General features: G+C 42.4%; 1 protein-coding gene across 1 annotated transcript in view; it reads left to right on the top strand.

Moving 5' to 3' along the window:
- Window positions 1-2,335: 2,335 nt before the first annotated feature.
- Cdk17 (cyclin dependent kinase 17) overlaps window positions 2,336-13,151 on the top strand; it is a 74,231-nt gene continuing 63,415 nt past the window's right edge. Inside the window, exon 1 of the mRNA XM_087901989.1 lies at window positions 2,336-2,776. The gene's annotated coding sequence lies outside the window, so the exon portion shown is untranslated. The remainder of the gene's footprint in view (window positions 2,777-13,151) is intronic.

Below are 13,151 nucleotides of genomic sequence, written 5' to 3'. Positions count from 1 at the left end.
AGAAAAACTTGTACTTTGTTTAGCCTCTGTCCATCTTCACATTTCCCCCCTCATCTTAGACACCAGAAGTTACCCCTCCTTTCTCAATTTCATTACCATTGCTGTTTGATTTTTGTCTCCCATTTACACATTAACCTCTCAGTTTTTTGAGCGATCTGCATGCATCTGCTTATTTCCAATGGTGGAACACAAGAGGGAAAAACTAGACCTCGGCGTCTTTAAGGTCTAGCATGGCACCTGGCCCGGCCTGTGCAGTTAGCAAACTCTCTTTTAAATGAAAGAACTCAAATAGATCAACCAAATAATCATCTAGTTTCTAAGGATCAAATTTCTACTGTGGAGTTGTGGGAGAGAAGATTGTTCATTGGCAGTTTTGGCTGAGGCAGAATAATCTTTTGTTTGTAATGGGCTAATTCTAGTCCAATGATAGGAAGGAGGAATTATAGATGCTGAAACTCAGGGTGTAATTATGTAGACTCCCTTTTGACTATTTTGAATATTTACTGAGAGAACAAAAAAGCATGTAATTGCTTTTAAAATAAGACAAACGTGAAAATGTTTGGCATGAAAGTAGGTCATGCATAAATTTTATTTTATTTTTATTTTTTGGCCAGGCAGTGGTGGTGCAGGCCTTTAATCCCAGCACAGGACAGCCAGGACTGTTACAGAGTAACCCTGTCTGGGGGCGGGGGAGACCCAAAATGAAACAAAAAACAAAAACAAAAAAACCCAAAATATTTTTTTCTCTAACTTACAAAGAACTCTGAAAAGGAAGCTATAAAATGTTATAAAATATATTGAGTAGGAGCCATGTTTTTTTAAAAAAAAACACTAACAGTACCATTTAAAACTGCACACTGCATATTCATTTTTAGAGCGGCATCTCAGAGACGTGCTTTTTTATATGAGTAAACAAGTGTTAAAGTACTTGTAGAACATAATTATTGTTAACTTATGGTTCCTGGTAATTTCAGAGACACAGTAAAATCAAAATTGATTGATATCTTTACTTTGGAAGTTGTAGAAAATACATTCAACATTGCTCAATAAAGTAATAGAGCCGGGCGGTGGTGGCGCACGCCTTTAATCCCAGCACTTGGGAGGCAGAGGCAGGCGGATCTATGTGAGTTCGAGACCAGCCTGGTCTACAAGAGCTAGTTCCAGGACAGGCTCCAAAGCTGCAGAGTAACCCTGTCTTGAAAAAAACCAAAAAAAAAAAAAAAAAAAGTAATAGAAAGAAGGAAGCATTTTCAAGGGAAAGGTGTTTGCCTAGCACACCAAACAAACAAACAAACAAACAAACAAAAACCAACAAAACAAAACAAAAACCCTGACACTATTCAGAAGCCCTTAGGAAATAATAAGATTTGAAATTTCATTTAAAATGTATTGTGCACTTCCTGGTGTTAAAACGGAAAAACAACACTCCACAAGGCCTTTTGCATGATTAACTTTTTATTCTATAGGATGTTCACATCCGGGCCCCATTATCTTCTTTCAATTCTCTCATTATCTCCCTCTGGGGATTTAAGTTAGTTTTTATTTTATGTTTCTATCCCTACTTGTAGGAAGAAGTGGGCCAGTATCACTTTGGTTGTCTACACGCTTACTCAACTGTTCCTGAACTGTAAAAGCATTTACAGAAACTGGGCCAACTTCCTCGGCCCTTCTTCAAGAAACAAAACCCAACTCACTGCAACAGTAGCCCTTTCTGGGTCGTATAGTATAGTATTGGCTCTCTCACAGGCTCGGTTTTATTGTAACCGTTGATAATCTGTCATCCCAGCGAGATTCTAGGGCTTCTGACCACCCAGCAAATGCCAACAGTGTCATAACATTAAAGAAAAAAGAAAACAAAAACCCACTGTGGCTTAAACCAAAACTTCGTGCGAGGATGATTACTCCAGTAGCGCCACACAGCCAGCCACAGAACAGAAGAAAAGTGGCAGCGATCGACCGAGATGCTTCTCTGTGGGTCACAGGATATCAACTCTCTCGAGAAAGTCCGTGCCATGCGGTAGGCATCCCGTGTCCAGTAGCGACTGGAAACACTTCAAGCCAGAGTTTTGCTGTTGTGAGGGGCTGATGTACGCCGATCGCTTCCTCGCCAGTCGCTGTGGACTGGAAGAGGGCAGAGATCTGTCCACCGAGAGGGTCTCCTTGTCCTCCCGTTGTGTTGGAAGCCAGGCTTGGGGCGCGAGTTTCCTGGGACTACCCCCGCCCCTCCATGGCCCCGCCCCTCCACGACCACGCCCCCAACTGGGCCCCGCCCCTCCCCGCCGCCGCCGGCAGGGGTCGCGCTGCCCCAGGCGAGCTGTGCTGGCGGGGGTGGGGAAGCTCCCGCAGTCGGTCGCTGTTCTCCGCCGCCGCTGGTTGGAGCGTTTCAATAAAAGTCTTTTTTTTTTCCTTTCTCGCTCGCTCCGGGGAACAGGCGGAGGCGTCAAGCCGCAGCCGCCGCCGAGCGAGAGAAAGCGACGCGCACGCAGACGAAAGAGAGCGGCGGCTGCGCTCTCCCTTGCACCCCGCGTCGCCCCGTTCCGCCCCGGGCTCCACGACCGGGGACTACTGGGCCGTCCGTGCGACTCCACGGCCCGGGAGCCATGTTGAGCGGGGGGCTCGAGCACGCGTGAGGCGGCCGGCGGCCCTCGCGGAGCGGAAGGCGCGAGGTGGGGGGGGGGGAGGCCTGAGGCTGAGGCGCCTCTGCGCGGCCACCGCCACCACCGGACCTGCATCCGCTCGCCCGCCCAGAGGAGTCCGTGTCCCCTCGCACTTGCTGGTGAGTTGGCGGCGGGGTCGGCCGGGGATCGCGACGCCTGTCAAGTCGGCCGCTCGGGCGGGGACGGTGTCTGTCGCGTGTCCGCGCGCGGCGTGGGCTGCGGGGGTGCCGAGCTGGGGGAGGCGAAGGAGGGGGTAGTTGGGGGGGTGAAGGGCTGCCGTCGCCGCCGGAGGTGGCTGCCGAACGGGGGCTCCTTGGGAGGCCAGTGGCCCCGCGGGGCGGCGGAGGGGAAGAGGCGGAAAGTCCCCATAGACACAAAGGTCCCCGGGGCCCGGGTGGAGGCGCGGGGCGCGGGCGGGGAGGCGGGAGTGGGCGAGGACGCGGGCGCTGCGGGCTCCTTGGAGACGCGGAGGCTGCGCGCCGGTGGGTTGCTCGGCGGGGGAGGAGCCCTCGCGTGGGGAGCGGGTCGACACAAAGCTCCGGGCAGCCCTCTGGCTGGCGGGTCACACCCCTGAGTGTCGCTCCAACCGGAGGCGGAGGGACTGTGGGAAACCCAGAGAACCCGGGAGATGGTGGTGGGGGGGGGGGGGAGGGTTCCACCGTTGTCTCGGCTGCAGTCCCTTTTCGCAGTGTTTCAGTGTTTCTCAGCTGGGTGGCCCCGGATTGTCCTCCCCCACGTCACCCCCGCACTGCCACATCGCTTTCCCCTATGGTTTCTTTCCCACTCGTTCTCTCCCCTACTTTTCACCCACTCCTTCTGGGGTAAGCGGTGTTTTGCCTTCAGCTAGGAGAACGTTTGCTAATGACAGGATGCCGGACTCGTTCTGACCCTGAACTGCCTTGAACTCTTCTCTTTTCCCCCCACCCTTTCCTTTCTGGGATCTACTGTGTCACATGGCCATTAACAATTAGCTTTTCTTCTTCAAAAATGGCAAGAGCGTTTAGCTGAAATCCGTGGCGCCTCTCCTTATGTTAATTTTTGTGGCCTTCGAAGACGCGTCAGTGGTCCCGTTTTAGCGCCTCCCAAGCCAAATTGATTTCCAAGGCACAAGTGGCAGATTTTGTTTGGAGTCTTGGCCATTCCTTTGGCCAGCAAAGTGTATTCCTGGTAGCAAACCTGTCACCTCACAGGAAACGCTTGACTTAAAGGCAGACAGTTCTTGCCTCCCAACTTAAAGGCTTTTTCTGAGCCTTTGTTGGATTTTTTTAAACGACATTTGTGCAAGATTATCTAAGTAAAATCTAAGTCACTGTTTGAGATTCACTCAGTAAACCACGGAACAGAAGAAAATGAATGAGACCTCTGATCAGATGAATTGACTTAAACCTTTGACTCTAGAAATATGAAAAAAAAATGCTCGTGGTCATATAGTTGGTTTTATTTTGTTCTTTTATTTTATTTTGGTTTTTTTATCTTGGCTTTTTGAGACAGGGTTTTTCTGTAGCTTTGGAGCCTATCCTGAAACTAGCACCGTAGACCAGGCTGGCCTTGAACTCAGAGATCCACCTGCCTCTGCCGGGCTGGGATTAAAGGAGTGCACCACCGCCACCGCCGCCACCAGGCTTATTTTGTTCTTTTATGAATTTAAGGAGTTGGCTTATATATTAAGTGTAGTGTCACTTTGTTAATGAAGTCATTTTGGTTTTTGTCATTCCACATCTGCGTAAAGAGTGGGTTCCAACAAAGGAAGACAGTATAACTGAGGACTCTTTTTTTTTTTTTTAATGTTTCAAGAGTGGTATAGGAATGTGAAGAGTGTTGTTCTTGTATCTGGCAAACCATCTCATAGGCCAGAAGTATTAACTGTTTGAATGCCGTCTTTCAAAGAAATGCTGCTGAGCCTTTGAAAAATTCCGATGCAAGGGCTGACAGGGTGGCTCAGTAGGGAAGAGTGCTTGTCTGGGGGGGGGGGAGTCTGAATTCAGTTCCAGGAGTACAGGCAAAGATGGAAAGAAAGCACAAACACCACAAAGTTGTCCTCTGCCCGTACCCACACACATCATGCAAATAGTAATAATAATAATAATAATAATAATACATATTTTAAAATTCCAATGCAAACAGAAATTTTAACTACTTTTGCAAAGAAAATGAAAATGTTACTGAAAATATGAATGAGAAGAAAATAAAAATGAATTCTGTTTAGTGTAGGTGCTATGATTTGTTGAGTAATAACACTCATATCTTGCAGTTTGCTGACTTTAAAATATTGGCATTAAAATTTTAGGTATTTCAGCTGGGGATTAGTCTGCATTTTTCAACTTCTTATCCCCCCCACCAACCAAAATGTTTTAGAAACCTTTGTGAAACTAACAAGCCACATTATTAATTGATGCTTAATATACTTATCAAAAATCATGTACTTTTTTTCTACATACTTAGTGCCTCTTAGATAATAAAAATTAGTGTTCCTATGAGGAAATTTATCAGAAACCTAATAAATGTTTCCGGATTGTGGGTTGTTTATTTTTTGCCATTTCCTCAAATTTTCACATTACTTTTTCATCCTGGAAAAATGCAGAATTAAAGTCGCTTTAATATCATAATTTCCCTATTACTAAAATGGGTTTTTGAAAAATATGTAGTTTATTCCCATACTTGTACTCAGGCCTAAGAAAGTAACTTGGTGTTAACTATATAACATAGTATATAACCTGTCCTATACAAGTTTGTTATCAGAATGACTAAAGAGCTGTGTACATACTAAGGAAAGATGAAATTAGAAGAATTAAATGTTTGTTAGCTTTGATGCTATATGATGATGCTATATAATATGTGCTATATTATATAGTTTATAATGGCTTAGAAGTCATTGGTTCTGCATAAACGAGAAAGCAAAAAATCTTTTTGTCTTGTATCATAGCTTAGCTGTGTTGCCTGTTGGGATTTTAATGTTTGTTTGGATACATTTAGTTTTCAGATACTGTCTTGGGCCTACACTTATGAAGGGAAGTTTGTACGGCTTGTTTTCCTCCTGGCTTTCAGCAATACAGTTTCCTTTTCCTTCGTGGATGAAACACAGTTGCGGACTGTACAGCAGTGCCCAGCACAAAAGCGATTGTGGCTGCAGAGGAAGCTATTAAAAAAAGGGGAGGTGATGATGTCCCCTAATATGAAAAGGCTATCTGAATACAGTACTTTTTGCCTGCTTCCTTTGTTATTGTCTCATAGTCTTGGATATTTAAAAGATGTTACATTCTGAATCTTTATTGTTCTTCAGTGTTTGTATAGTTCTGACAGTCTTTGGGTCTTCTCCTTCTGGGGTGGATAATTACTGAAGAAATGTGTTTCTGTGTTGGTAGGGAAAGGCCTTTATTTGTTAAATCCTACTTACAGAAATAGGCTCTGTGGTATTTTAGGAATGATCTCTCCTTTTGTGCATGCAAAGAAGAATGATTTGGGATTCTTTTGAATTTGAAGTGGGTAGTTTTGCTCAAACTTTTTAATACCCATTGAAATATATGTTATAAAATGATTTTTTTTTCATTTTCAACGCTGAAACAGTGCTATTTAAAATGTGCTTTACATGGCACTGGTAAATATTAGAGGGCCCATTCTGCAGCTCGCTAGCGAATTTAGCCTGTCCCGTTGCCAATTTCTTTGAACTCCTGGAGAGAGGACTGATTAGATTGGCCTTCAAGGGTTCTTGCTGTTAGTGGATTTGTTATAATTTTGCTCACAATATAATCAATTGGTGTTTAATGTCATATGTGTATTTGTTTACTTTTGATATCTGCAAAACACTGACCTGGGAAAAAAGGCATAGTCAAGGGCCTGAAGAAATGTCTTGTGGCTATCTTTCTCTTTCTGCCATGTTTTGTTCTCCCCGTTGGCCACCTTGGAAAATCAATAAACATCTGCCAGTAAATCTAATGTCTTATGGTCTGCAGTAACATACCATGTAAACACTTGTTTTGAGGAGGTAGAATTACAGAACTCCAGCGTGTCAGGATAGCTTGCCTAGCAGAAGACACGGTTAATGCTTAATTGCTTTTTTTTCCCTCATAGTTCATATTGTGTACTGAATGATTGCATGGTCCCCAAATTGAGATCATTGAAGATAGATTTGGGGGAACTAATTTAGATTTAGTGAAAATGATCTTGCCTTCTAAAAATATTTTTATTTTTTGATACACTTTATCTTAGACTGTTTCATCTCCCATAACAAAGTATCACATATTGGGTGCCTCTTAAAATAGTATTTCCTCACTCTTCTGATTCCAGGAGTTTGAAGCCGCCAGAATGCCCATTTGGTTAAGTTCTGGGGAGGCTCCTTCTCTTTGTTTGTGGGTGCCTGTTTTAACTGTGTGGTTTTCTGGCACTTTGTTTGGTGCCTGCAGGTGGAGAGGAAGGATGGGGAGCGGGGAGGATAGAGGAAAAGAACTTGGGAGAGAGGGGTTTTTCTTCTTCAAAGGCATAACTACTCTTATAAGGGCTCACCCTCTGATTCCCCCAAACCCACCTCCAAAAACCATTATACTGGTGGGTGAGACTCAAAACATGAATTTGAAGCCACTCAAACATTCGGTATATAACGTAAACCATGAGAAAGAGATTGTCATTAGTTGTGTCCGAGCTTTTTTTAAGCACTATTGTTTTGTTAAATCCTCTCAGGAAACCTATTATGTTAGGTAAGACTTTTTCTTTCTTCCTTAATAAGGAAACAAAGGCTGTAGGTGAAGTAATTTTCTTCAGGGTCCTACCCCTACAGTGACCCAAGATTCACATGTAAGTGTTTAAGAACGCTCATACTGTCTACGAGGAGGGGTGGCTGAGCAGCTCACCAATGGCTACAGTGATAAGTCAGAGAAAAGCACTCCTGTGTCTGTAGATTTGCTCCGCAATCCTCCCCACCCTGCGCTCTGTTTTGGATGCTTGAGACGGTTTTGCCTGTAGCCCATGCTGGTCCATGGCTAGTGTGGAGATTTCTTTTCAGTCATGAATCTATCAGTATTTTTACTCAGAGAACGAATGTGAATGCTGATAAGGAGCACACAGAAGACCCTCCCCCTGAATTATGCTTTATGTACATTCACTTCCTTTTCAGAATGTCTGCTCATTTACTTTGATTTTACATGGATTAAAATTATTGAATTTGTATAATTGAAATGATTTGAGCGCACGCCCTCTGTGTAGGCCAGCTTTAATTTCCTATGACAGACTGTGTAAGAAAACCTACTTAGAAGAGGAGACAGCTCTTTTGACTCATGGTTCAGAGGCTTCAGTCCTTGGCTGTTTGGCTCCATGACCTCTGGGCCTATGGTCAGCTAGGACATCGTGGCGAGGCGCATGCGTGTGGTGGAGCAAAGCAGACAATCTCCTGGCGTCGGGGGAGCCAAAGGACAGACAGAAGGAAGAGTCCAGATAGATTAGATCCTTTGAGGCCGTGCATCCAGAACCTACTTCCTTACTTTGACCTTCCTCTTGAAGTTTTCACTGCCTCCCAACAGCTCACTAGGTTATTAGTTCATAAATAGATTGATCTGTTCATGAGATCAGTGCCTTTATGATCCAGTCTTTGGCCAAAGGGCCCGCTCACTGTCTGAACACTGCTGCACGGGGCCCTGAGCTTTTAACTCTTGAGCTTCTGGGAATATTTGGGAGCCAATCCATGATGCCATCAAAGGGATCCTTTGACTAACACACACATACCACCTACTGGGTTTTGATCTCGATATAGTTTACTGTAAGCAAGGTATAAATTTTGCATATTTTTATTCGGATATCCACTGAATTTCATATTGAAAATTGATCCTCAGGATAGAGAAACTATGAATTAGTATGGTTAACATATGTGCTCCATTAAGGTGAAAAGGAATTTTCCCCCATGAAGGTTAATAATAAGAACTGTTTAGCTGGTCATCTTGGCACATACCTGTAATCCCCTTGCTGGGGTGGATGAGGCAGGAGGATTGGAAGCAATTTGAAAGCCATTCTGAGCTACACAGAGAGATTCTGTCTCAAAAAACCTAAATGGAACAGACAAAGCTGTTTTTTGGTGTGTGGTGTATGCACCAAGACCAGAGGTTGGTATGTCATGTGTGCTATTGTTTGCTAACTTTTTCTTCTTCATCATTTTTTTTTTTAAGATTCTGACATTGAACCCTGAGAGTTAATCTTCTCAGCAGGGCTGGCTGAGCAGTGAGCTGAGCACCAAGGACGCTGCCTGTACCTTCCAGCCCTGGGAAGGAGGCAGGTGGCACCGTGCGAAGCTTTTTACAGAGGTTCTAGAGACCTGAACTCAGGTCCTTGCTTACATAAGCATTTCCCTAACAACTCTCTCCAGCACTGTCTTTCCTAGAGTGTTCTTTCTCCATTTTATGTTCTTGTTACTGTACTTTTAAGAATTCTCAGTTTTACGTGTATGTTTGTAAACAATGAAGAAACTATCCAAAGCTATTTTTTCACTGTATCTAGTTTATGTACTAATTTTTTTTCAAAATTTTTTTTTCAAAGTGTATAATTAATGGTGCAGTATTTTTCATTGGTGGCTTGTATTTGTTTTTAGCATGTGTTAATGTTCAGTAATAAAAACAAAGGTTGGTAAAAGCTATTTAAGTGTGAGAAATTACGTACTAACAAAACCGAGACAGTTCTCCTTTTTAAATTAATGTATGATTTTATATGGGTATTCTTTAAAAAAAGCATCAGAGGAAAATGAAAACTGTGTATTGGATCTGGGGTTCAAAGATGAGGGAACTTGGGCATTGGTATTTTAATGCTGTGATGATTATTTGGAGAAAACTTCTCAGTTTGAGGCCTGGCTGTCGTTTCCTCTGACATCTTCCTTATTCTGCTCTGACGGGGCTGTGGTGCTCGTGTTCTCGGTAACGTTTGTGTCTTCCGTAGTGCTGAACACATTCCGCTGTGGGGACCGTGAGAGTCTCTCTCTTTTGTTTTTCCCTTCCGTAACTTCATCTGCACACCCCACTTCTATATTGTTCAGAGGCCTGGTGGGACTGGGGAACACCACACCACTTAGTAGAGTGCACTCAGAGCTGTTGGCCTAGAAACAGTGAAAAATAATTTCAGGTTTTGACTCTCGAGGACTACCAGGTTGGTGGTGTTTGTGTGAGAGCAATCTAGAAGTTGGTTATAGGCCAGCTTAGAGGGGTAGTAATTTGGCATTGTTGAGACTTTTTAATTACATGTGAGCCGTTCTGACTTGTTAGAGCGAATGAAAAGGCTGGTGGCCCTCAAAGCCGGTTGTCTTTTAGACAAATGAAAAACACAAAACTCGCATATTTATACATTAAGTATGTATATTTACTTATTTCTAAAGATGTAAAACAGTGGCCAATTCAGAGTAATTCTGCTTAACGGAAACCTTTCATTTCTTATGAAATCTAGCTCTTCAGCTGCTGGATCTGAATGCACTCATGGACCACAGAATTGTAGTCAAAGGGTTGTGCAGGGTGTTTAGTGTTATTCCTGCAGCCCAGTCATTAGTGTTTATAATTGATCAAGAATTTGTTTCCCAATATAATTAAATTAAAGAGCTTTCACTTTTAAAATGAAAGACTATTAAAACTGAGTCTTAGATTATATCTGTGCTGGTATAGTTCTATTATAATTAATACACTTATTTTACATACCAGTGGGTATGGCTTAGTAAAATCATGTTTAAAATGTAACATTTAAAAGTGGACTTTCATAGTTTATGAGATTTAGAGTTTTTCAAATTTTCAACTTATAGTTGTATATAGTCTTAATTCATTAATTTTTCTGTGTCACTTTTTGCTACGTTTATTATTTCAGCAATAATGGAGTGAGCATTGTATTTCATAATGTAGTAGAGATCTGATTTGTTTGTTCAGGTTGATTCATAGACAAAAGGATCAAAATAGTATGAATTTTTAAACTGGGTTTTCGAAAATGCCTCACTGCGCTTGCCCAGTACGAAAGTCGTTCTGGAAGCGAGTGTGTGCGTTGCACTCTTCATTTATTTGGGGGTGAGGATGTAAGACTACATCACCTAGGAGACTCGTGTTGTTTCTTATCTAGCAGTCTTTAGGAATGAAGAGGGCGCAAACCTCATGCACTCACAGTTTCATAACCGTTTCTTCAGGGCCAGACTCATTTTCCTTACTCAATTTCCCCTTCCTTAGCCTTGTGGGTTTCCTCTTATTTGGCATCTACACACTTGAGACAGTGTTTTATGATCTGTGTATGTGACTCTCAAGGTTTTTTACAAAAGTAGAATAATTGCTCATGGAACCAGTTTTAACAAAACTGGCCTTACCTTTTATTCTGAGTCCTGAAAGTCTGCCTGAGTGCAAGCTGCCCATTGTATTCTTGTTTGTTGTCTTTTGTTCTAGGCCAGGGGGCTTCACCTGAACTTCAAAAATATTCTTGTTGGTTAGAAACAAAAAGTCCTGTGTATGTACACGTGCCTGTCTGTCTGTCTGCCTGCTACCTTCATCTGTCTGTCTACCTCTGTCTCCAGCTCAGTTCCTGAACAACTGAATCCAAACACCGGCTTGTATTCTAGTGTTCTAGGGTAGTTCTTGGTGAGTCTTGAGTTTTAGCATTGTGCTCAGGGGAAAATCTACTAGTATGCAAATTAAATTTAGAGTAAAGACAAAATGATTCACACTGCACCGCTCAGTCATATTTTCTCAAAACCTTCCAGTTCAGGGGGAGAGAGAAAGAGTTAGGATCCTTGTTTATGTATGAAACCGTTCCGTTTATTTTGTCCTGAATTCTTAAAGTGGGCAGGCCTTCGCTCTTGTAAGTTTGTTTCTTATCAGTGTCCTTCTGTTTCTTTGTGCATGGTCTTAATTACTATGGTTTTGAAAATTATTTTTAAAATGTGCAATAATGTAGAAACTGGGTAATCTAAATGACTTCCTGCATTACTTATGACCTTCATATATTCCCAGTTGTCTTCTTTTCACAGATGGTTTTGTATTTTTATGATAATTTTTTGTGATACAACGTTTTTTAAGGTAGCAAATAATTCTTAAGGCTGTGAGTTTTTAGCGTTTATATTGATCTATCAAAAGAGTTCTAACCATTTTCTGGTGTTTGACAATGCTTACTTTAACTATTTTACTATTTTAGATTTCCCTATGAAAAACTTGAATGAGAGCCCCCCCCCACACACACACACACAGACACACATTTCCGTAGGGCATGTAAATATCCAGAAGTGGGATTCTCAAATGAAAGTTTATTAAGTCTTCTTCTGGTATTTCCTATTGAATCAATATCACCAGTGATAAACTATATTAGTGACATTAATTGTTGCAGTGAATCTTGATTAGATTGAGAAATACCAAGAACATTGAAACCGTGTCTGTCAGAGTGCTTCCAGAGATGGTTAGATCATGAAGCCTTTGACCTAATGAATGGGTTTAATCCATTGATAGATTTAGAATATTGGGAGGTGGTGAGACTGTGGAAAGCCGAGCCTAGTCGGAAGAAGTAGGCCACTGGGGGCATAATTTTGGGTGCTAGGTTTTCCCAGACCACTTCTTGCTCCGTGTGTACTCAACTTCCGGTCTGCCTTGATGCGAGATGCTCCATTACTCTCTTCCTGTTGTGACCTAAACTTCTGAAACCACAAACTTAACTCTTTGCTCTCCTTAGCAGTTTATGTTGCATCTTTTGTCACCGTGATGCAGAATCTAGCACTAATGTATAACGTGGTCTTTTTTCTGGGATTGAGGGAACGGCGTATGGGATAGAGCACATGCCATGCACGTGTGAGGGCCCGAGTATGAGTCCTCAGGCTCCATGTGAAGCTTGGCTCTGGCGCTTGCTTCTGTACACTGTTACTATGGAGAAATGGGAGGTGCAAACAGGAGTCCTTGGTAGCTTGGAGAGCAGCTAGTCTGTCTGCTTCTCACCTGTGAGGTCCTCTGACCTCCACACATGTACCATGACATCCCCCACGCACCGGGAATCCACAGACACGCATTTGTTTCTCACAATTGCATTTGATCCTGGGATGTTGAATTTTTTTTCCTTCTTCAGTCCTTGAGTTCTTTTTAAAAAACTAATTCTAATATTTTGTTTTGCTTCAAACTGTACCATATATTTTTTAAAAAAAAATGAAGGCACTAATTTTGGATGATCCATCTACTTTTTAAAACATTTATTTCACCTTTTAAAATTATTGGCACATTATATCTTATATCTATCTGGTATGGCAAGACACTTCATCTTATTCCACCTAATCTTTTGATGTTTGCATATGTGTTTTTTATTCAGCTTTTATAAATGGTAGGGGAAAATGTAGATTGAAGGATGGTGTGAAGTTTTATGGAAGGAAAACTGCAGTTGACTCCCTAGCTTCCTAGAATATTGATCTCTATTTTTTTTCTCAAAACTCTCTCTTTATTATAAAGTTTGAACTCTAAATATATCTTCCTGTCAGTAAGATCTGCTTCAGGGTTGGAGTATACTTTCTTTTACCTGTTTTCTAGGAAT

The sequence above is a fragment of the Myodes glareolus genome, chromosome 26 (assembly GCF_982192425.1).
Source record: "Myodes glareolus chromosome 26, mMyoGla1.1, whole genome shotgun sequence".
Taxonomy (NCBI): domain Eukaryota; kingdom Metazoa; phylum Chordata; class Mammalia; order Rodentia; family Cricetidae; genus Myodes; species Myodes glareolus.
The sequence above is the reverse complement of the archived record's forward strand: the minus strand, read 5'-3'. Positions and strand labels throughout refer to the sequence as shown.